Source organism: Desmodus rotundus, chromosome X, assembly GCF_022682495.2.
Source record: "Desmodus rotundus isolate HL8 chromosome X, HLdesRot8A.1, whole genome shotgun sequence".
In the NCBI taxonomy this organism is placed as follows: domain Eukaryota; kingdom Metazoa; phylum Chordata; class Mammalia; order Chiroptera; family Phyllostomidae; genus Desmodus; species Desmodus rotundus.
In genome coordinates this window covers 32,031,835-32,054,555 of record NC_071400.1, presented here as the reverse complement: position 1 = coordinate 32,054,555, position 22,721 = coordinate 32,031,835, and positions in this window count along the sequence as shown.

The following is a 22,721-nucleotide window of genomic DNA, read 5'->3' as shown; positions in this document are numbered from 1 at the left end:
GGGTCTGCCGTGGCCCAACTCTTCTCCCATATCCAGGTGTCACCTGGCTCCCCAATTTCTCTGGTGCTGTCCCAGCCAGTGACCACAGTCCTAGCTGGGGAACACTCTTTTTCTCCCACTGCATCTTTATCTCCCAGCAACTTCAAGCATCCAGGTGTCTCCTGGTATGGGACTAGTTTCCCTAACTGGGAGGGGAGGGAGCTGCAAAGTTACAATTGCTAATCTACCTCTCCTCTACCAGGCCCAGGGACCACAGCAGCCGCAGTCCCGGTGCAGGTCCCAGGGAACTTACTGTTGGCCTTCACAATCTCCTAATCATCTGTTTTTAAAAGTCTTCTGCAATCTTTGGCTTCCAAACTTTTTTTAAAATATTTTATTTATTTATTTCCAGAGAGAGGGGAAGGGAAGGAGAGAGGGACAGGAACATCAATGTATGGTTGCCTGTACTGCGCCCCCAGCTGGGGTCCTGGCCTGTAACCCAGGCATATGCCCTGACTGGGAATTGAACCAGTGACACTTCGCTTTAGAGGCCAGCACTGAATCCACCTAGCCACACCAGCCAGGGAAATTTTTTTTTTTAATTTTTATTATTATTCAATAAGAGTTGGCTGCCTTTTCTCCCCATTCCTCCACCCCACCCCAGCTGAACCCACCTCCCTCCCCCACCTCCACCCTCCCCCTTGATTTTGTCCATGTGTCCTTTATAGTAAGTAGTTCCTGTAATCCCCTCTTCGCACTTTCCCCACCCCACTCCCCCCTGGCTATTGTTAGATTGTTCCTAACTTCAATGTCTCTGGTTATATTATGTTTGCTTTTTTCTTCTATTGATTATGTTCCAGTTAAAGGTGAGATCATATGGTATTTGTCCCTCATGGCCTGGCTTATTTCACTTAGCATAATGCTCTCCAGTTCCATCCATGCTGTTGCAAAGGGTATAAGCTCCTTCTTTCTCTCTGCTGCGTAGAATTCCATTGTGTAAATATACCATAGTTTTTGAATCCACTCACTTGCTGATGGGCACTTAGGTTGCTTCCAGTACTTGGCTATTGTAAATTGTGCTGCTATGAACATTGGGGTGCACAGGTTCTCTTGGACTGGTGTTTCAGGGTTCTTAGGGTATAATCCCGGCAGGGGAAGTGCTGGGTCAAAGGGCAGTTCCATTTTTAGTTTTCTGAGGAAATTCCATACTGTTTTCCACCGTGGCCTCACCAGTCTGCATTCCCACCAACAGTGCACTAGGGTTCCCTTTTCTCCGCATCCTCTCCAACATTTGTTTGTGGATTTGTTTATGTTGGCCACTCTGACTGGTGTCAGATGATACCTCATTGTGGTTTTAATTTGCATCTCTCTGATGGCTAGTGATGCTGAGCATCTTTTCATACGTCTCTGGGCCCTCTGTAGGTCTTCCTTGGAGAAGTGTCTGTTCAAGTCCTTTGCCCATTTTTTAATTGGGTTCTTTGTCTTCCTGGAGTGGAGTTGTGTGAGTTCTTTATATATTTTGGAGATCAGGCCCTTGTCTGAGGTATCCTTGGCAAATATGTTTTCCCATACTGTTGGTTCTCTTTGTAATTTGGTGCTGTTTTCTTTAGCCATGCAGAAGCTTTTTATTTTGATGAGGTCCCATTTGTTTATTCTTTCCATTATATCCCTTGCTTTAGGGGACATGTCTGTGAGGATGTTGCTGCGTGGAATGTCTGAGATCTTCCTGCCAATGTTTTCCTCAAGGATTTTTATGGTGTTACAACTTATATTGAAGTCTTTTATCCATCTTCAGTTTATTTTTGTGTATGGCATAAGTTGGTGATCGAGTTTCATTTTTTTGCACGTAGCTGTCCAGATCTCCCAACACCATCTGTTCAAGAGGCTGTTTTTGCTCCATTTCATGCTCCTGCCTCCTTTGTCAAATATTCATTGACCGTAAAGACTTGAGTTTATTTCTGGGCTCTGTGTTCTGTTCCATTGGTCTATGTGCCTGTTTTTATGCCAGTACCAGGCTGTTTTGATTACAGTGGCTTTGTAATACAGTTTGATATCAGGTATTGTGATCCCTCCTGCTTTGTTCTTCTTTCTCAAAACTGCTGCAGCTATTCAGGGTCGTTTATGGTTCCATATAAATTTCTGAAATGTTTGTTCTATATCTGTGAAATATGTCATGGGTACTCAAATAGGGATTGCATTGAATCTATAAATTGCTTTGGGTTGGATAGCCATTTTGATGATGTTAATTCTTCCAATCCATGAGCATGGTACATGCTTCCATTTGTGTCTTCCTTAATTTCTTTCTTCAGTGTTGTGTAGTTTTCTGAGTACAGGTCTTTTACCTCCTTGGTTAGGATGATCCTAGGTACTTTATTTCTTGTTGCTATATCAAAGGGGATTTTTTTCCTGATTTCTGTTTCTGCAATTTCATTGTTGGTGTACAGGAATGCCTTTGATTTCTGAGTATTGACTTTGTATCCAGCTGTTTTGCCAAATTCATTTATTAGGTCGAGTAGTTTTTTGGTGGAGTCCATAGGGTTTTCCATGTACACTATCATGTCGTCTGCAAACAGTGACAGTTTCATTTCCTCCTTTCCAATTTGGATGCCTTTTATTGCTTTTTCTTGTCTGATTGCTGTGGCTAGGACTTCCAATACTATATTGAATAGGAGCGGTGAGAGAGGGCATCCTTGTCTTGTTCCTGATCTTAGTGGGAAACCTCTAAGTTTTTGTCCATTGAGTGTGATGTTGGCTGTAGGTCTCTCATATATGGCCTTTATGATGTTGAGGAATGCTCCCTTTATTCCCACTTTGCTGAGTGTTTTTATCAGAAATGGGTGCTGTATCTTATCAAATGCTTTTTCCGCATCTATTGATATGATCATGTGATTTTTGTCTTTGCTATTGTTGATGTGATGTATTATGTTTATTGATTTGCGAATATTGTACCATCCTTGCATCCCTGGGATGAATCCCACTTGGTCATGGTGGATGATCTTTTTAATGTATTGCTGGATGCGGTTTGCTAATATTTTATTGAGAATTTTAGCGTCTATGTTCATCAGCGATATTGGCCTGAAGTTTTCTTTCTTCGTTGTGTCTTTATCTGGTTTTGGGATTAGGATGATGCTGGCTTCATAAAAAGAGTTTGGGAGTCTTCCATCAGTTTGGATTTTTTCGAATAGTCTGTGAAGCATAGGGGTTAGCTCTTCCTTAAATGCTTTGTAGAAATCTCCTGTGAAACCATCTGGTCCAGGGCTTTTGTGTGATGGGAGTTTTTTGATGACTGCTTCAATTTCCTTTGCTGACATTGGTCTGTTCAGGTTTTCTGCTTCTTCTTCATTCAGTTTTGGAAGATTATATTTTTCTACAAATGTGTCCATTTCATCTAGGTTTTCAAATTTCTTAGCATATAGGTCTTCATAGTAATTTCTTACGATCTTTTGTATTTCTGTGGTATCAGTTGTAATGTCTCCTCTTTCATTTTTAATTGTGTTTATTTGGATCCTCTCTCTTTTTTTCTTGATGAGCCTACTTAAAGGCTTGACAATTTTGTTTATCTTTTCAAAGAACCAGCTCCTGGATTCATTGATCCTTAGAATTGTGCTTCTAGTCTCTATGTCATTTAACTCTGCTCTGATCTTGGTTATTTCCTTCCTTCTGCTTGCTCTGGACTGTCTTTGTTGTTGTTCCTCCAGTTCTTGAAGGTGTAGACTTAGGTTGTTTGTTTGAACTGTTTCTATCTTCTTAAGGTAGGCCTGTATTGCTATGAGCTTCCCTCTCAGGACTGCCTTTGCTGTGTCCCATAGGTTTTGGGTTGTTATGAGTTCATTTTCATTTGTTTCCAGAAAGTTGTTGATTTCTTCCCTAATCTCATTCTTGACCCATTCATTGTTTAATAGCATGCTATTCAGTCTCCATGATTTTGAGTGTTTTGGGTTTTTTTCTTTGGGGTCGGTTTCTAGTTTCAGTCCCTTGTGGTCAGAGAAAATGCTTGATATGATTTTAATTTTCTTGAATTTGTTGAGGCTTGTTTTGTGTCCTATCATGTGGTCTATCTTTGAAAAAGTTCCATGGACACTTGAAAAGAATGTGTATTTTGCTTCTTTGGGATGAAAATCTCTCTATATATCAGTTAAGTCCATTTCCTCTAGGGTATTGTTAAGTGACACAATATCCTTCTTGATATTTTGTTTGGAAGACCTGTCCATTTTTGACACTGGGGTGTTAAAGTCCCCTACTAAATTGTGTTTCTGTCAATATCTTTCTTGAAGTCCTCCAAGATTTTCTTTATGTATTTGGGTGCTCCTATGTTGGGTGCATATATATTTACAATGTTTATGTCTTCTTGGTGGATTCTTCCTTTGAGTATTATGAAGTGACCTTCTGGGTCTGCCTTATGGACCTTCTTTGGAAGTCTATTTTGTCTGATATGGGTATTTCTACCCCTGCTTTTTTTTCCTGTCAATTTGCTTGGAAAATTTGTTGGAAAGCATGTCTTGCATAGCTGGTTTGGTGAAAGTGTATTCTTTTAGACTTCTTTTGTCTGGAAAACTCTTTATTTGGCCTTCTATCTTGATTGAGAGCCTTGCTGGGTGAAGTAGCCTTGGTTGCAGGCCTCTGTTTCTCATTACTTGGAATATGTTTTGCCATTCTCTTCTGGCTTGGAGCGTTTCCATTGAGAAGTCAGTTGCTAACCTTATTGGAGCTCCCTTGTATGTTACTTCCTGTTTCTCCCTTGCTGCCTTTCAGATCCTCTCTTTGTCTTAGAAATTTGCCCTTTTAATTATGATGTTTCTTGCAGTGGGCCTCTTTGGGTTCCTCTTGCTTGGGACTCTGTGTTTCCTGGATTTGGGTGACTTTTTCTCTCCTCAGATTAGGGAAATTTTCCATCATTACTTTTTCAAACAGGTTTTCTATCCCTTGCTCTTTTTCTTCTCCTGCTGGTATGCCTATTATACGGATATTGTTACATTTCATATTGTCCTGCATTTCCCTTATTACCTCTTCATTCTTTCTGAGCCTCTTTTCCTTTTCTTTCTCTTTCTGGGTGTTTTATTCTACTTTGTCCTCCAGCTCGCTGATCCTATCCTCTGCTTCATCAAGTCTGCTTTTCATTCCTTCTACTGTGTTCTTCGATTCAGAAATTGTATTCTTCATTTCCTCTTGGCCCTGGTTGATAGTTTCTATTTCCTTTTTCATGTTGATATAGTTTGCAGTGAGTTCATTGTAGTTTCCCTGTAGTTTCTGCTAGTTCTCTGTGAGCTCAGTGAACTTCCTGAAAACCATTGCTTTGAACTCAGTATCTGATAGTTGAGTTGCCTCTTTTTCAGTTAGCATTCTTTCTGAGGCTTCCTCCTTTCCTTTCATTTGGGGATTGTTTCTTTCTCTTCCCATTGTTTGTGAGACTCTTCTTGTTAGCCTCTGCTTCTTAAATTGATCTATTCTGACTCCCTGGGTTTATGGTATGCACTTCTATGGTAGAATGCCAATGGGATTCGGTGGTGCTGTCTCCTTAATCTCCTGTGCTCACTGGTCTTGAGCTGACGTTTATGGGTGTAACACGGTCTAACTCTGGTCTTTTCAGCACTCCAGGTTTTCTTGTCTCACCTGTGGGAGAAAGAGAAAGGAGGGGGAAGAAAAAAAAAGAAGGGACGGAAGGAAAAAGGGAGTAGAAAAGGAAAGGAAGGAAGGGAGAAGGAATAAAGAAAGATCGGAGGCAAGATAAGAAGGAATTTTAACAAAAATTAAAACAACAGAATAAATAAAAGAAGGCAGGAAAAAGAATAAAAAAGGTAAAGGATGGAAGGAAGAAGTAATAAAAAAAGAAAGGACAGAAAGGAAGAAGGAATTCAGGGGGAAAGGAGGAAAGAAGGGGAAAAAAAAGTGTTCTGCTGGCTTTAAACTGGTCAGGTTAATTCTGCCGGTCTTCCTGTCTGTGGAACAGGAGGGGGTGGTTGGAAGGATTGATTTCACTTTTCTCCCTTCCTGAGCCACACTCTTTGCTGTTGTTCAGACTTCAGTCCAGTTCCTCAGGGTCCTTCTGCTCCCCACTAGGCCTTTAGTTCACCAGTTGTGCTTTTCTTGAGTTGCACCAGTTAGGGGTAACTCACACTCCTTCTTCTTGCTCTTTGCTGTCTTTGATGCTAGCGGCTCTCCGTGCTGCTATGGGGTAGTTCAGCCTCCTACTGGGTCGAGTCTTTCCGGGTAATGCAGTCTCCCCTAGCCCTGCATCTCCCCTCTGCTGGGTGTTCTGCCTTAGTCCTAGAGAGCCAGTAGGCTCTGCAGGGCTCTGTGCAGAGGGGCTAGGTAGGAGTTGTTCAGAACCGGTGTTTTTAGGTGTGGTTGCTCGCAGGCAGCCAGTCGGTTGTTCAGCTGATCTGGTGCTCTGGGCCTGAGTCACAGGGGCCGGCCTGTCCACAGCTGTGGGCCTGAGTTGTGGGGCTGGCCAGTCTGCCTCCTTGGGCCTGTGTGTGGGGCAGCTAGCCTCTGTTCCCGGTGTACACCCACCCGAGGTTTCAGGCTGTGTGCGGCCAGCCAGGGTTTCAGGTGTGGGCCCCCAGTCCGCTAATCTGGGTGCGCACAACCAGGCTTCAGGTGAGCACCTGGGCTGCTTACCCCGGTTCACAGTCCAGGGGCTGAGGGGGGAGGGGCGCCAGAGACCACGGCTGCTGCAGAGAGTTCTCTAACTAGCTGCTGAGTGCCTCTATTTTATTTTTCTTTTGGAGAAATTCTTCCTATCAAGCCCCCCTGGTCCAAACAAGCACCTGGCTGCTCACACAGCCCAGTCTGGCTCTCTCCCAAGAATCCTGCAGCAGACCCTGCTCCCTGGCTGGGGCTTCAGCTGCCCTGGTCCCTGCGCTGGTCCCAGGTACCTTATTGTCCATTAAGCACTCTTCTTACCGTCAGATATTTCAATGTCCTCTATCTTTGGTCTCCGATCTTCATATATGCTGGAATACCATTGGCTGTTTTCTCTGCTCCTCAGATCAGCTAGGTGTTTCACTGGTGTTGAGGGGAAGTGGACTCCACTCCCACCTATCTCACTGCCATCCGAGATTTATTTTTTAAACAGTTCTGCAGTGGCATCACAACCTAAATCTATTGTAGTGCTGGTACTTACTGCCAAAAAAAGGTTGCTGCCACCAATCCTATGACAACAGTAGTCGTCAATCTGGGGTTCAGCAAAAGGAGAGACTTTATGCAGAAGAACAGCTCACAAAACAGAGAAACACATTCACATCTTTTTTCTGTCAGTCTGTCTGGGGCTCAGGCAAAGTCAGGGGCATAGTGTGTTGGAGACACTTGAGGGAGAGACTGGGTACCGAAGCCTTTGGGAGAGAACTGGGAGAGTAGCTGCCAGGATCCCAGTGCTAAGTCTATAAAAGCCTTTTTAAGTTAAAAGAAAAATGTCAGGCTAAACTCTAGACTCTAGCCATTACAGTAAGAGAAACAAATGCTAAGGGAAAGTCAAGCATTACTGCAGTGATGAACTTTCTTAGAAGGAAACCTTTGTACCAACTATGGCTCATAACAGAATGTGTTGTAATCTATTGCTTTCTTTCTTGCCTCCCATCATTTTTAAAGCTCAATTAAATTGTTTCTAAAACTATTAGTGACTTTCTTGACAACCAAATCAAAATTCCAATATTTCATTATTTCGTGAAACTTGGCAAACTGATTATAAAATTTATAAGGAAGTGCAAAGGGCCAAATATAGCCAAGACACACTTGATTGAAAGAATAGCTGAGGATATTTCCCTCCCAGATATCAAGACTTACCATAAAGCTACAGTAATTGAGATCTGGGTAAACAGGGTACAGGGATAGGCAAATAGATCAATGCTGCATAATTAAAAACACAGAAAGAGACCTGAACATATATGGGCACATGACATAAGACAATAATGTTATTGCAAATCAGTGAGGGAATGGATATACTTTTTTAAATTGGTGCTGGAACAAAGGGTTATCCATTTGGGAATAAAATAGCCTGAATCTTTACTCAAATCACCAAAAAAAAGGAAGTAAATTTCTGATGGATAAAATACTTAAAAGACCAAATCACAGAGTAATTACTACACAACAAAAGAGAATTTTTTATGAAATTTGAATAAGGAAAGGTTTCTCACACAAAACACAAAGTACAAATCATGAAGGAAAAGACTGATAAATTTGACTACATTAAAAATAAGAACATTCATCAAAAGACCATAAAGCAAATCAAAAACAAGCCACAAAGTGAAAAAGTTATTTACAACACATATAACACTATCTGTGTGTATGTGCATGGATGTATGTATATGTGTACACATATACATGCATAAACATGTGTGTACACATATACACACATACAGGTTCTGGCAGAAGTAAGTCTTGAGAGTTATTGGTAGGGTACGTGAATGTCTCACACAAGATGGACATCAATTTGAACATTTCACCTAAAATGTCATATGGTGTGCTTGGGTATGATATTGTTATGTTACAGAATTACATGCTTATGATTTTATAATAAAAGATTTTGTAATAAAAAAGGGGCATTATTAATGCCAGACCATATATATGAGGGGAGACCCTCCAAAAAAAACTGGAATTATCTTCTAGAAGATGGGCCCCTTGTAATACAGGCTTCCCACAGTAGGTGAGTGTTCTAGGAACCATTTGTATCAGTGTACCAGGTGGTGTTGTGAGAAGCTGTGTTTGGCCTCAGTAAATTTTTTTGAAGACTCTTTCAACACATTTGCCCATTTCATGATGAACGATTTATGAGTGTCCCTGCCTACACAGCACTGAGTGTTCAGCAGGTTTGACCAAAAACGGCATGACTCCAGTGACCCATCCTCCCCGTTCACTGAATCTTACCCCAAGAGACTTTTTTTGTTTCACTGGATGAAAAAAGTCCTCAAAGGAAACATTTTGCTGATGTGGAATAAGTGAAACAAAAAATGGCAGAAGTACTAAAAGGCATCAAAATCGACAAGTGCAAAACTGTTTTGCGCAGTGGAAGAACATCTTGATAGGTGTATTGCATCAAATGGAGAGTACTTTGAGGGTGACTGAAATTTAAACATGTAAGAATAAATGCACAATTTTTTATAAATAAATTCCAATTGGGGGGTATCCCCTCATATATATACATAAATACACACACATATATGTTTCTTAAAATGAATAAACTTTTAGGAAAATGGGAAAGCTTAATGAAAACCTCATAAGTAATCAGGATAATGAAATAAAACCCTAATTATATACCCACAAATACCCACCAAATTGGGGGGAAAATGCCTGACATAATACCAACTACTAATAAGTATGCAATGCTTTGGAATTCTTAGATACCTTATGTAATCAGATTGGCATTACTTTGTGAAGTTAAACATGCACATATTTTTTAATCCCCACCTAAGGAGATGCTTATTGATTTTAGAGAAAGGAAGGGAAGGAGAGAAATAGAAACATGGATCAGTTGCCTCCTGTACACACACTGACCAGGGATCACACCCACAACCTAGGTATGTGCCCTGACTGGGAATTGAACCCACAACATTTTGGTGTACAAGGCAATGCTTCAACCAACTGAGCCATCTGGCCAGGGCTGCACATATTGATTAATCCAGTAATTTCTACTCCTATGTAACTACACAAGAAAATTCTCACCCATATGTAGTAAGAAACAAGAAAAATAGTGTGTATAATGGTATTTGCTTGTAATATCAAGACAGCTGGAAAAAAATCAAATATCTGCTAATATTAGATTGGGTAAATAAATTGTATGTTACAGAACAGTAATAGAAACAAAGTACAGCAACATGAATTGACATGGATAAATCTCTCCAACATAATGTTGAGTCAAAGAAACAAGTCAAAGAGGAATATATGGAGTATGACTCTATTCATATAAAGCTTAAAAAGCAGCCAAAATAGACAATATAGTACCTATTTATGAATATATACCCAGTTGCCACAATGATAAAGGAAAGCAAGGAATGATGATAAGTCAGTACAGTGGTTTTTTTCTGGGATGGGGAGATGAAGGTGCTATAAAAGAGAGACCCACCAGTGGAGTCTTAAGGTACTGGGAATATTCTATTTTTTTTATCTAGGGTAATATTTTCTTCTTTAAAGTATACATATATGGTTTATTATATACACATAATATTTCAAAGTAAAAATAGGATGAATATACTACATTATATCTATGTGAATGAATCTTACCCTTATCCCTAAAAAAACACTCACTATAATATTGGTCTTGTTGTCCAACATTTGTGAAGACTGGCGAAGATTTGATCATAGATGGCACCAATCAACCTTTTAGGAATTACTGTTACATAATTCCTGTCCTTAGTACTCTCAGTGTCAATCTGTGTACCTGAAAAGAACCAAGATGAATGTTTTACAAACTGACTCCTCCAGGAAGGTGGCTCAAACAACTTTACTATGATAAAGTCCACCTTCCTTCAGAGGCAGAACTCCAGGCTAGACAAGAAGAACTAAGGGCAAAGTTAATCCCTGACTGGAGCACTATCTCACCCCAGCCCCTAACCTTATCTGGGAAATCCTGAGTTATCTCTACAAAGAAACACTCCAAAAGCCCTGCTGACTCAACTCCTGAGTAGAACCCCTTACTACTGCATCCAAACAGCTCACCTCTTTTCACTTCTATTGTTTCCCTGGTAACAACCAACCTGAACTTCTAGACTACCTGGCTTCCAATTCATCGTTTGTCTGTTCCAGTTTATGATTCAAAACATTCCAAGTTGGGCTGCCAGCTCCAGGAAAGAATTTGGACTTGATTTCTGCCTATGTTCCTGCTTTGGGCACTAATCCAATTCCTTCCTTTCTCCGTCTTGGTCACTCTGATCCACACCTGCTAGCATCAGTTGGCATTTGCCTTTCTTCTTTTCAGCATGTTGCCAACCCAATTTCCAGGCTGAAATCCACCTGAAATCCATCTATAGCTGTAAGTATCCCCTTCTTCCTTGTTCTGGTGCAGGCAGCAACTACAGTAGTTCCCACACACCACTGCCAATTTGACTCCACCAAAGATTGCATTGGTTGCCAATCCCTTAAATGATCCTTATGAATGAAGTTTCTCAGGAGTTTATAATGCCCCCTTGTCCAGAACACAAGATATATTTCTATCATGCTGTCCTAACTAGCGATATATTGTCAAAGTGAGGCTGGCTAAGGCCTAAAGAGGGACCCACAGGGCACTTGGAAAAAGTTAACAAGTGGACCTGGCATCAAAGTATCAAACTGTGGGCCAAGTGGATGCCTTGAGAGAAGGGAACACAAAACTATTCTGGTGCTAAATAACAGGCACCAGGATGTTAGGATTAGGCAGATTCAACCTGGGCAGCAGAACATCTGAATTCAAGAAATCTCTTCACTCTTCTAACTTATTCTGCCTAAATTCTATTCTCATCTTTGAAACCTCAGATTAACTGTCACCTCTTCTATAAAGCCCCTGCCCCCAACCTTACTATGTGCTCCAATACATAGCATCCTGTGCTCACTGTAATAATGTGCGATTATAATACAGTTGCAATGTATTACATTTGCCTGTATTACAATTGCCTGTTCACTTATTCTGCTTCCCTTGTTAGAAATATAAACTCCATCAAGAGTGGGCATCATCTAGCAAACTATCTGACCCATGTGAAATATAAATAATTATAAAAAAATAAACCTCTTTTAATGAATGAGTGAATCCTTTAAAAAACTGGAATGGGGAGTTGGGGGTGGCAAGGCAAGGAATCTCAATCCTAGATAAACTAGGGAAACATGAAATGAGCCCAAATATAGTCTGGACTACAAGGGAGGAATTAGTCACAAGTAGCATCTATGGTAAAAAGTTAGACAATAGTTAGCAACCAGGTCAAAGATGCTGAGTCTCCAAGCTGCCGATCTAAATCTCAAAAGCCAAAAATAATTTGGTCTGCCCTTGCTGGTGTGGTTCAGTGGATTGAGCGTTGGCCTGCGAACCAAAAGGGTGCCAGTTCGAATCCCCATCTAGAGCACATGACTGGGTTGCGGGCCAGGTCCCCAGTAGGGGGCATGCGAGAGGCAACCACATATTGATGTTTCTCTCCCTCTCTCCCTCCCTTCCCCTCTGTCTAAAAAAAATAAATAATATCTTTTAAAAAATAAAGCAAAAATACTTTGTTCCTACATCCTAGGGTATGGCTGAATCTTTAGAAGGTGGCTGTACCCTCTGTGATAGGAACAGGGATCCAAGGTGGTCCTTAGGTAATCTTAGCAGATATTGAAGTTCTTCCAGCATTACAGATGCAAACCAAAGACCCTAGGACTGCTTAGGAAAATAAACTCATTCCATACTACATAGAGTTATCCATACTTCAAATCCTTTGTTTAAATCATGCAAATAATTATGAAGCAATTAACTGACTACATCTGACTTTCTCATCACTTCCAGGGACACAGAACATTGATGCAGATATTCCCCACCCTCAATGTAACACAGCTTCTCTTTACCTTATTGTGTACCCTGCCAAGGCACTTTGAGAGAAACCTAACTATTCTCCATATAGTGTCCATCCCCAGCCTCAGAAAGTAAGGGTGCATAAAAATAATTGCAATTGTTCTTTAAATGCCCCCCATAGTGGACTAGTCTAAGAATAATTTTGGTTTATATTTACTATGTATTAGGAATCTATCACCTCTTCCTGAAATGAAACTACTTTTGATTTAGGTCTGGTCTTAGCAAAGGCTGCCTTCCCACTAGGAACCCAGGAAATATACATACTGGGGAGCAATGGAGATATGTATAACTAGGAGAGGAGAGCAAACAAGGCTCCAAGGTCAACTGGTAGGTGAGATCAACTGTTTGGAGTTTTCTGCTAAATAACTGTAGGAGTAATAATAAACATTAAAGTTGATTTACAATAAGTATCTTTGTATATTCATAGACTATCTTTGCAAACAGACACAAAAATTACTGGTAACAATGGTTGCTTCTAAGGATAGAATCATGAAGGCTGGGGGACAGTTCAAAGCAGAAATAATTTTCATTGTAGACCTATTTGTACCTTCTGAAATCTGTGTTGTATGCTTGTAATACTTTTAAATTAAGCAAAATTTAATTTTAAATAAAATAAAACATCCACCCCATATCTTGGCTCCACTTTAGTTAAGCTCATTCTTCTTTGGGCAGCTTCCATGGCATGCTTGTGCAAAGACACTTCCTGCCACTTTGCATGAGGCTGGATATTTTAAAGGAAGGCCTACTACCAAACCAAGATCCATACGTGATTGTTAAAAAGGTGTTGGGTTGGCCAAAATAGTCATTTGGGTTTTTTCCGTACATTGGCTCTAATAGTGCTTAGTTGTCTTTAACTTCATTTGAAACAATTTTTTAGATTGTATTTTGACAGCTTTCATACCAGCATGCATTTAAAAAATAACATCAAAATTGGTGAATTTTTGTGAAGCCATTTTAATATTGAAGATGGAAGGAGATATGCAACATTTTCAGCATAATATCCTTTATTACTTCAAGAAAGGTAAAAATGTAACTGAAACACACAAAAAATATTTGTGCAGTTTACGGGGAAGGTGCTGTGACTCATCAAACATGTCAAAAGTGATTTGTGAAGTTTCTTGGTACTATTGACATGTTGGCCAAATAATGCTTCGCTGTGGGGCTGTCTTATGCATGCAAGATGTTTAGCAGCACCCTGGCCTCTACCGACTAGAAGTCAATAGTAGGAGATGGCCAACATGCTCAAAATATGCAAATCAATAACGATATTGATGAAAATTAAAAATGTGTTTTTATTTTGTGGAAAAATCTAAACAGACTTTTTGGCCAACCCAATAGTACAGACTATAATGAAGCTGGAGAAGATGACAAAATGTCTTCTGCTTATAGGCAAAGTGGCTATGGATCAGACTTGATCCTTTCCACCAACTGATGTCAATGTCAGTGTTCTACCAATGTGTTCACCTTGGTTAAATTGACTTACTTAACTGAAAAGACTTTAGCCTAAATAAGTGAAAATGTCAGAGTTATTTGGAATGCTTGTTGAAGAAAATAGTGCAAATGCCTCAATAATCAACTATAAGACTAAGATTTAGGAGGGCAGAAGCCATACCTCTTATTTACTACACCCCCAGTGCCTAGCATAGTGCCTGGCAGTTAGAAAGGTATTCATTGAATAAGTGTTAAAAGAATTAATGGATATATGATAGGGACAAAACCATGCCACCCATTTTCAGAGAAGTTAATTAACTAGCCTAAAGTTACTCAAATTAATATTGCCAGATCTCAGTCTACTGTAAATTCTCCTGACTCCTCATCCATTGATCTGTTCATTATGCAAAGCTATGGTAGACCAGAAGCAAGAGAAGAGTAAGAGCTCAAAATATTATCTCAAAACAGTTAATCAGTAATTTTGTATAGTTTAATCTAGAAAATGGATTTTGAGATACAACTGAGAACATATGGGATACAAACACAATTTCATTTAAATCTTTGTATAAACATTGTACAAAATTACCATGGTGGTCTCTTCTAAATACATATACTCTTCAACAAAGTTACTTTTAGCTAACAGCCATCTAAGGATGAGGTGATATTTCATTGCATTTCCTTGATTAGTGATGTTGATCACTGTATGTCATCTTTGGAAAAATGTCTATTGAGGTCCTTTGCACAATCTTTAATTGGCTTGGATATTTATTAAGACAGTTTTATATTATTGCAATAGGTATGATTGGTATACTTTTAAAAATTATTTTATTTTCTATTTTAAAATTAAAATTATATATGTGTATATTTTGATAAATGCTACATAAATAGCTTTGTGTATTGTTCAGGGATATACAGACACAAACATCGTAGGCCTCTCCCTCACCCCATACTGGCTGCAAGATGGCTGCAGCAAAGCCTAGTAAAACTTCATAAAACAGTCAGTTACTTGGTGATTGACTTTCAGGTATTTGGTTACCTTCTGGAATATCAGGCTCTTGCTGCCAGCTTTGAGTAAGGCATTCTTTTGTGGGGGGACCCTTAGAGCACACCACAAAAGAAGCCCCTACGCCATCCATACAAAGTCAATCCTGTCTCAAACATTCTGCGTTTCTTCTTTCTGGAAGATATCATCCTGCCTTTGTCCATTAGGTCTGGTAACCTCAAGATATCCTACAAGATCCTTTGGTCAGAGGTTCTGAAAAAACAACCCCAGCTTCTGTAATCTGTTTACCAGTAAGTTGAAGCTGAGTTCAGAAGCTGGGGCTCTTCCTTCTCTATCATTTCCAAATAAGTTTAGACTTATCACTCACGTGTATCTCATTCTTCTATTTTTTAAATTGTTTTATTGTTGTTGTCTGCATTTACCCCCATCCAACCCCCCCACCCCAGCCATCCCCACCTCCCTCCCCTGATTCCACCCCCCTCTTGGTTTTGTCCATGTGTCCTTTATAGTAGTTCCTGAAAACCCTTCCCTGCTTTCCCCTCATTATCCCCTCCCCTCTCCCCTGTGGTTACTGTCAGATTATTTTTAATTTCAATGTCTCTGGTTATATTTTGCTTGCTTGTTTTGTTGATTAGGTTCCATTTAAAGATGTCACTCACCTGTATCTTGACAAATAAATACTTTCTGGGATATTTTGACTCAGAGAGAATGACTGAATTTTATTACATGATTAGCACTTAGTACCTAGGAAAATATTGAGTAAAAAGGCTTTAGGACACTCTACTGCCCAGTGAAAAGACTGTTGCTTGGTATTTCCCTTTTCTTACCCCCAATTTCCTCTTCCTTTTTTAAAAGTGAAAGTTGTTTGGGTCATTTAGAGGTAAGATTCTGATGGCTCTAACAAATGACAAATTCTTTTCTTAGTACCACCTAAATAAATTTTATTTCACAAAAATATACATACCCCTTCTCCACATACACACAAATTATTTTACAAGTATTCCAGCGAAATCATTATGGACATAGCTGATCTATATACATAACACATGGTACCTTAATCTGGAATGTCCGAGATGCCACATTCGGGGAGTCCTTGAATCCAAGAAATCTGGTGTTTAGAGTGCTCAGATGAACCCCAACCCCACCCTCCTTTATTTAAGAAAAACACTACTGCTTCATATCAACAATCCTCCAGTCAGCCCAGTTCTCTAACAATGGCCCCAGGAGCCATTTTGTGGATTTTACGATAGCTTTGCATATTCTCACAGGTTTCTACCAATATAAAATTATAAATAGCCATTTGTTCATTTAACAAATACTTATTAAGTGGTTAATATGTGCAACACAGCCGTACTGAGAGTGCAAGACAAAATAAGGTACAATTATAATGAAATAATCCAGGAATTTTAATACTCCCTCTTTTGCACAATTAGGCCCACCTCATAGAAATTATTTACCATTTCTTGACAGCAAGTAACAGTCTGTAAGTTTACTTCCCATGGTCACAGTACTTTGGTTTGCCTGTCCTGAAAGAACCAGCTCTAAGTGGTTCCCCCTTAACAAAATGGACAAATCCTGTGTTCACCATGTGCACAGCCACCTTTGGTCCTGGGATACTGGTAGCTTCTTCTTAATTTAATAAAAAGTGGGTACTAGGGAGGTAATATAGGGTAGAAGAACTTCAAAGCCCAGGAAAAAGGAGTCAAGGCCTGAAGTTTTGGGGAGAATGAGTCAGTGAAGGCAAATACTTACTCTGGTCTATACAAGGCCTTGAATGATATGGTCTCCAGTGAAACTTCTCCACCTAATATTACCACATTCTCACTCCCAATCATGACAAAAATTACACTCCTTTACACTCAGAGCCTTTACACATGTCTTTCTTCTGTAGAAACACATTGCACCCCTATTCATCTGACTGAGTTTCATTTATTATGCAGGTCTAAGAGAAACCTTCCATAACCCAGCTACCCTCTCCTATCCCACATTAGGTTCCTATATCCTATATTTTCATACTTTACATTTCTTTTGAGCACCTAACACATCTCTGAATCCTCCCTCAATGCCAAATAAAGTGCCTGGCAAACCATAAGCATTCAAATATTTGTTGAATCAGTAGATGAGTGAATGAATGGATAAATGAATGAATAATCCTTGGCCTCAGCTCTCCAGGATTCATCTCAAACTAAGAGGAACAGATGCAAGTGAATAGGAAATTTAAGATAATAAGATCTAAGAATCCTAAATTTGTATGTGTGCATGTGTGTGTTGCAGAGAAGAGAACTGTAGACCTTTGATTCAGGAAGTATTGGCAGTCATTCTTGTCATACCTGAAACACAGGTCCCCTGAAACCATAAATATGGAATCTAGAGAAAGCAGTATGCAAAGTGTTATGTAGGCCTGAAGGGTTATGACTCTGTGAGTATAGCTCACTGTGAACTTTTTTTCCTCAGGAGTTCCTGTCAAAGTTTGTTCCTTTCAGGTTTCCCAAGCTACATCCAGCAGTGATTCACAACATGGTTGTCCAGAATTGGTTTTTTTGACTCAGTAAGAGTCTTTTTCTTGTTTGTTCCATTTCTATTCTCTAATAGTCCATATAATACCATAGCTCTCCTCCTTTTACAAATAAGAATCGGGAGGCAGAAAGTACAGTGGTGAGGGAGGAAACTGTTTACTCTGGGGAGTGTAAATGAATTTCAGAGAAATAATTTGCACGTTTAATGATTTGCATATAGATATGACCAAGAAGTTCCAGGAGATCCTTCTTTACTTCTATCCTCTCTCATCTAAACCCCTTCAATCCGAGGTCACACAGGAGAGCAGTGGCCAGACACAGAACACCTGCTAGTTAGCACTCACCTCCAGGAACTAGGAAGATACCAAGGCAAAAGGTGTAATGATGCCCCTTTTTGTCATGGTAATGATATGTAATTTAACTCAAAGTTTTACTACTTCTAGAAATGAGATTATGAAATATTGTTGAAGCTTGCTCAGTTTAGATAAGTGCTATTAGTGGTATTTTTTATTTGGCTGCCACCAAACAATAATGAAATCAATTGTAAAGATTTTCTGAAAGATTCTACTAGCTATATGGGTGGAAGCACCTCTCCCAGTCAATCTTTTGGTTATAGCAAGCCTTTGGTTGTTACAGGGAAATATATGTTTTCTATTAGAACCTTAGCACAGTTCTACAATTAACAATCTGGCCATGGGATTACAAAAAGTTGCTCCGACAATCTCTAAGAACTCTTTATCAGGAGCATAACAGGATTAGTTACCATAACAAGAGGAAGTTCTAGAAATCACCAGTAAGTTTCCAACACTATAAGCAGGAAGCACAGGATCCAGGTCCTACAGAACAAGCCTAGGGTCAATCAGGAACTGAACATAAAGGAAAACTAGCCAGAAGAGGAAAAGGTCCTGGATGAGTTTTAATGTTCTACTAAATAGGGCCAATTTCAGAATCTGATGAGTTAGGTGAAGGCTAAACTTTCTTGTGGGCTGAAATATGTCCACAGCTAGACCAAGAGGCAGAACAGGGAGACCAAAATAGGAACTTAAATCCTCAGGTGAGCCAGAGTGGAATACAGAGGAAGGAATCTGGGTCACCAGTCAGCTATATTAAAAAACCTGCAGAATCAGTTTTAAAAAATCAAGTTAATGGTGCCACTTCCTAGCAATAAAGATACCGTGGTAACAGAGGACTAAGATAGTTCTAAGGGACTATTCAGTTATTATTCAAAAATTTAACATCGGAAAGGGCACGAAAAAAATAATAAAAGGGTCGCCTATTAGAATGTCCAAAATCCAGAACAGATTTTGGCAACAGTAAATGCTGACAAGTTTGTAGAGCAACACAAACTCTCATTCATTGTCAGCGGGAGTGCAGAATGTTACAGCCACTTTGGGAAGACATTTTGGTGGTTTCCTACAAAACTATACATAGTCTCACCATATGACCCAGCATTCATGTTCCTTGGTATTTACTCAAAGGAGTTGAAAATTTATGTCCACACAAAATCCTGAACAAGGATGTTTACAGCACATTATTCATCATTGCCAAAATTCAGAAACCAAAATGTCCTTCAGTAGGTAAATGGATAAATAAACTGTGATACATCCAGAAAATGGAATAGTATTCAGAGCTAAAAATAAATGAGCTATCAAGCCAGGAAAAGATGTGGAGGAATCATAAATGCATACTACTAAGTGAAAGAAGCCAATCTGAAAATACTACATACTGTATGATGCCAACTATATGACATTCTGGAAAAGGCCAGACTGTGAAGACAATTAAAAGATCAATGGTTGCCATAGAGAGGCTCAGGGGTGAATAGGCAGAGCATAGAATTCTTAGGGCTGTATAAATACTCTGTATGACATTATAATGATAAGTATATGACATTATATAGTTGTCCAAATCCATAGAATGTACAATACCAAGATAAAATAAAGGGTTTGTTAATCTGGGGAATTAATATGAGATAGGAACTGCTCTGAACTGAGTCAGGAGACCTCGTTTCTAATTATGATTCTTCCACTTACAAGCTTTGTGACATGGGGCAAGTCCCTCACCTCTGAAGATCTCAATTAGCTTTGCTCAAAAATGCAGTGGGTACTTGTAGACAGGAGATATCAAAGATACTTAGAATCAAAGAACTCTAAATTACTCAACTTAAAATTGAGATTGTGTCACTTTATAAAAATACTAATAGCTCTTTCTTTAAAACAAGCCCCACAGCCACTCAGCATTTAGCATTCTCCTTCTGGAATATGACTTCCAGGAGACTCCTGTTAGTCTGGCAAGATTTTCCTGAGCAAACCTTCTGTAGAGCACAAAGAAAAGAATATTTAACCCATGCATTCAGATTGCTAGATTGAGTTTTAATTCTTACCCCACTGGCATTTTGTTATAAAGGGCCATATACCATACATGGCAGTTGATGGAGCAGTGTGTGTGATGTGGCAGGCCAAGGAATGAGAGACTTGGAAGACCTAGGTTCTAGTCCCTACTCTTTTCTCTTTTTCTTTGTTTTAATCCTCACCCGAAGATATGTTTATTGATTTTAAAGAGAGAGCAAGGGGAAGAGAGAGAGAGGCAGAGACGTCGATCAGTTGACTCTTCTATTTGCCCCAACCAGAAATCAAACTACAACCTTTTTCTGGTCTACAGGGCAATGCTCCAACCAACTGAGCTGCCCATCCAGGGATAGGCCTTGTTCTTAAACAAAATGATAAATTATCTTAAGCGATTTAACCTCTACTTTTTCAGCTTCCTCATCTGTAACTAAATGATAATGAAAATAATAGCAGTAGTTATCATTTGTTGAACACCTACAAAGGCCCAGGCACTACTCCCAGTACTTCAGATATGCATGATCTCCATACCTCACAACAACTCTCATTATAAGGTATTATCATCCTCATTTTGCAAAAGTGGAAACTAAGTTCCAAAAAATGTCTTCATTTTCTCAAGGTCACCCACTAAGAATGGAATTCAAACCCAGGTCCTTCTGACTCCAAAGCATGTGCCCTCCTCCCTATTATTCTACATTTCCTCCCATTATATAAACTGGAGAACCTCTCAAGTCTCTTCCAAGTCTGATATTCAGGTAATTTTAGGATCCCAGTATTCATGTGGCTAGGCTTACCTAATACATAAGCAATTGAACAGTCCTTGCAAGCTCTGCCCCTTTATTTTACCAAGTCTTATTCTCTTTTTAAAAGATTGCTCATATTTTCATTAAAGTCCTTGAACAATTAATTCTTAGAAAAATGAGCTCAAATACTTTTGCATTTTTCTAAAACCTTAGTTAGCCCTTTCATTGAATCAGGAGATAGGTGAAGCACCTGATTTCAAACAGATTTCTGGTTTGAGAGAAAATGTTAAACCCCCTGGGAACTGAGTGTACCATCATTACAAGTGCCTTTTTCACCTTTGAAAACTGCTTGAGTACCATAGTTTTCAGACTAAAAGATGCACTGGACCGTAAGACGTACCTAGGTTTTAGAGGAGGAAAATAGGAAAAAAACCCCTGCTCCTCTGCACCCCCCACAGTGCTACATTTGGACTATAAGATGCACCCCCCTTTTCCTCCCAAATTTGGGGGGGAAGTGCATCTTATAGTCCGAAAAATACAGTATATGGCTGCCTCCGAGTGTAGAGGTGCTGAGATAAAAGGAAGCTCCCAAACTACATGCACACTTTTCTATGACATTCCACCAGTAGAGGCTCAATCTCTTGGCCTTTGAAGAGTTTGTTTTTTAAAGAGGTCCCTATTTAAAATGTTAAATAAGGTATTATCCTTAAAATTATACCTTAAATACCTTAAAATTGAAGGTGGGTAGGAAGCAAAATTAGTTGCTTTCCAGACAAGATTATAAGCCCACTATGGGATGGAAGCATAATTTAAATTCCCAATAGAGGTAAGAAGGATTTTTGCAGGAGAGAGAGGAGTGAGAGGTGAGAAGGTGTCGATATCGGCTTGGCTGACTTCTGCATTTGCTGCATACGAATCTTGGTCATGGAAAATTACTAGGAGATTGATAAATAAGAAAGGCTGAACATAAAGCAGCATTTAAATAGGAGAAACAATGGTCAGGAATTAGAGACTTGTTAACTTTCATACCTAGAAAAATCCTGAGGAAAAAAATCCATTGACAAAGATTTTAAGGTACACAGGGCACTCTATCAATCTGAAAATGAAGAATAGGATGTCAAACAAACCAAAATTCTTCCTATGACAGATTGACAAGTTCAGTAGTTTGGAGAAAGTAACAAATGTAGTATACATTGGATGGGCCTTTGTATTCTGCCTCCATGGTAAGAGAATTAATTGAGGTCTTGAAACAGCTTGGTAATAGTGCGACCCCAGAACTGAGTCAGAGCCAGATCCCAAGCACAGGGGCTGTAATTACATGGTCATTGAAGGCCTATCACAAATGGCATTTGTCATTTGAGTTCTGTTACTGTTGTTTAGGATTTAAGAGAATTCTTACATAGGCTTTTAATGTCTCACACAGGAATTTTATCTCAGCTCTGAGCCTTCACTGCCAGTGTGCTGAAATGAACCTAATATTTTCTAACTGTAACTAAACTAACTGCCTGTCAACCAAGGAATGAGTATGAAATAGAGATAGTTTAAGTCAGAGACTAAATGAAAAGCTACGCTATTTATTTATAAACAAAAACTATCATGAGTAAATGAAATTGGAGTTAACAAATCCATATTAGAGCAAATCCAAAAACATAAAATCTTTTATCTGTTAATAATTTTTGCAATAACTTATAACCTCTCAAAGATAGATTTCTTTTCAAACCCCAGCCCTGCCAGGCACTGTTGGTCAATAACTGATCTGCTCCATAAGGTCAGTTATGTACAAGGCTGCTTGGTTTTCCCTTTAACACATTTGAGTTCTTACAATTTTATCAGGGTAAACATAATCCTTTCAGTTACACCCAGCTGTCTGACCATAGTAGGCCCTGTATGATCTTGTTTTATTATAAGTCCCCTCTCAGATCCCCCTGAGACTGCATCTAAGAGATAGTGGGCTAGAGTGCTGTTATGGACTAATTCATAACGTGTGTCCTCCCCGAGTTCAAAGGCTGAAACCCTAACACTCCAGGTAACTATATTTGGAGATGGGGCCTTTAAGGAGATAACTAAGCTGAAAAGAAGTCATAAGGGAAGAGCTCTAATTCAGCTTGAGTGTTTTCCTTATAACAAAGGGAAGACATACCAGGAAGGTGTGTGCATGAAGAAGAGCCATATGAGGTCACAGTAAGAAGGCAGCCATCAGCA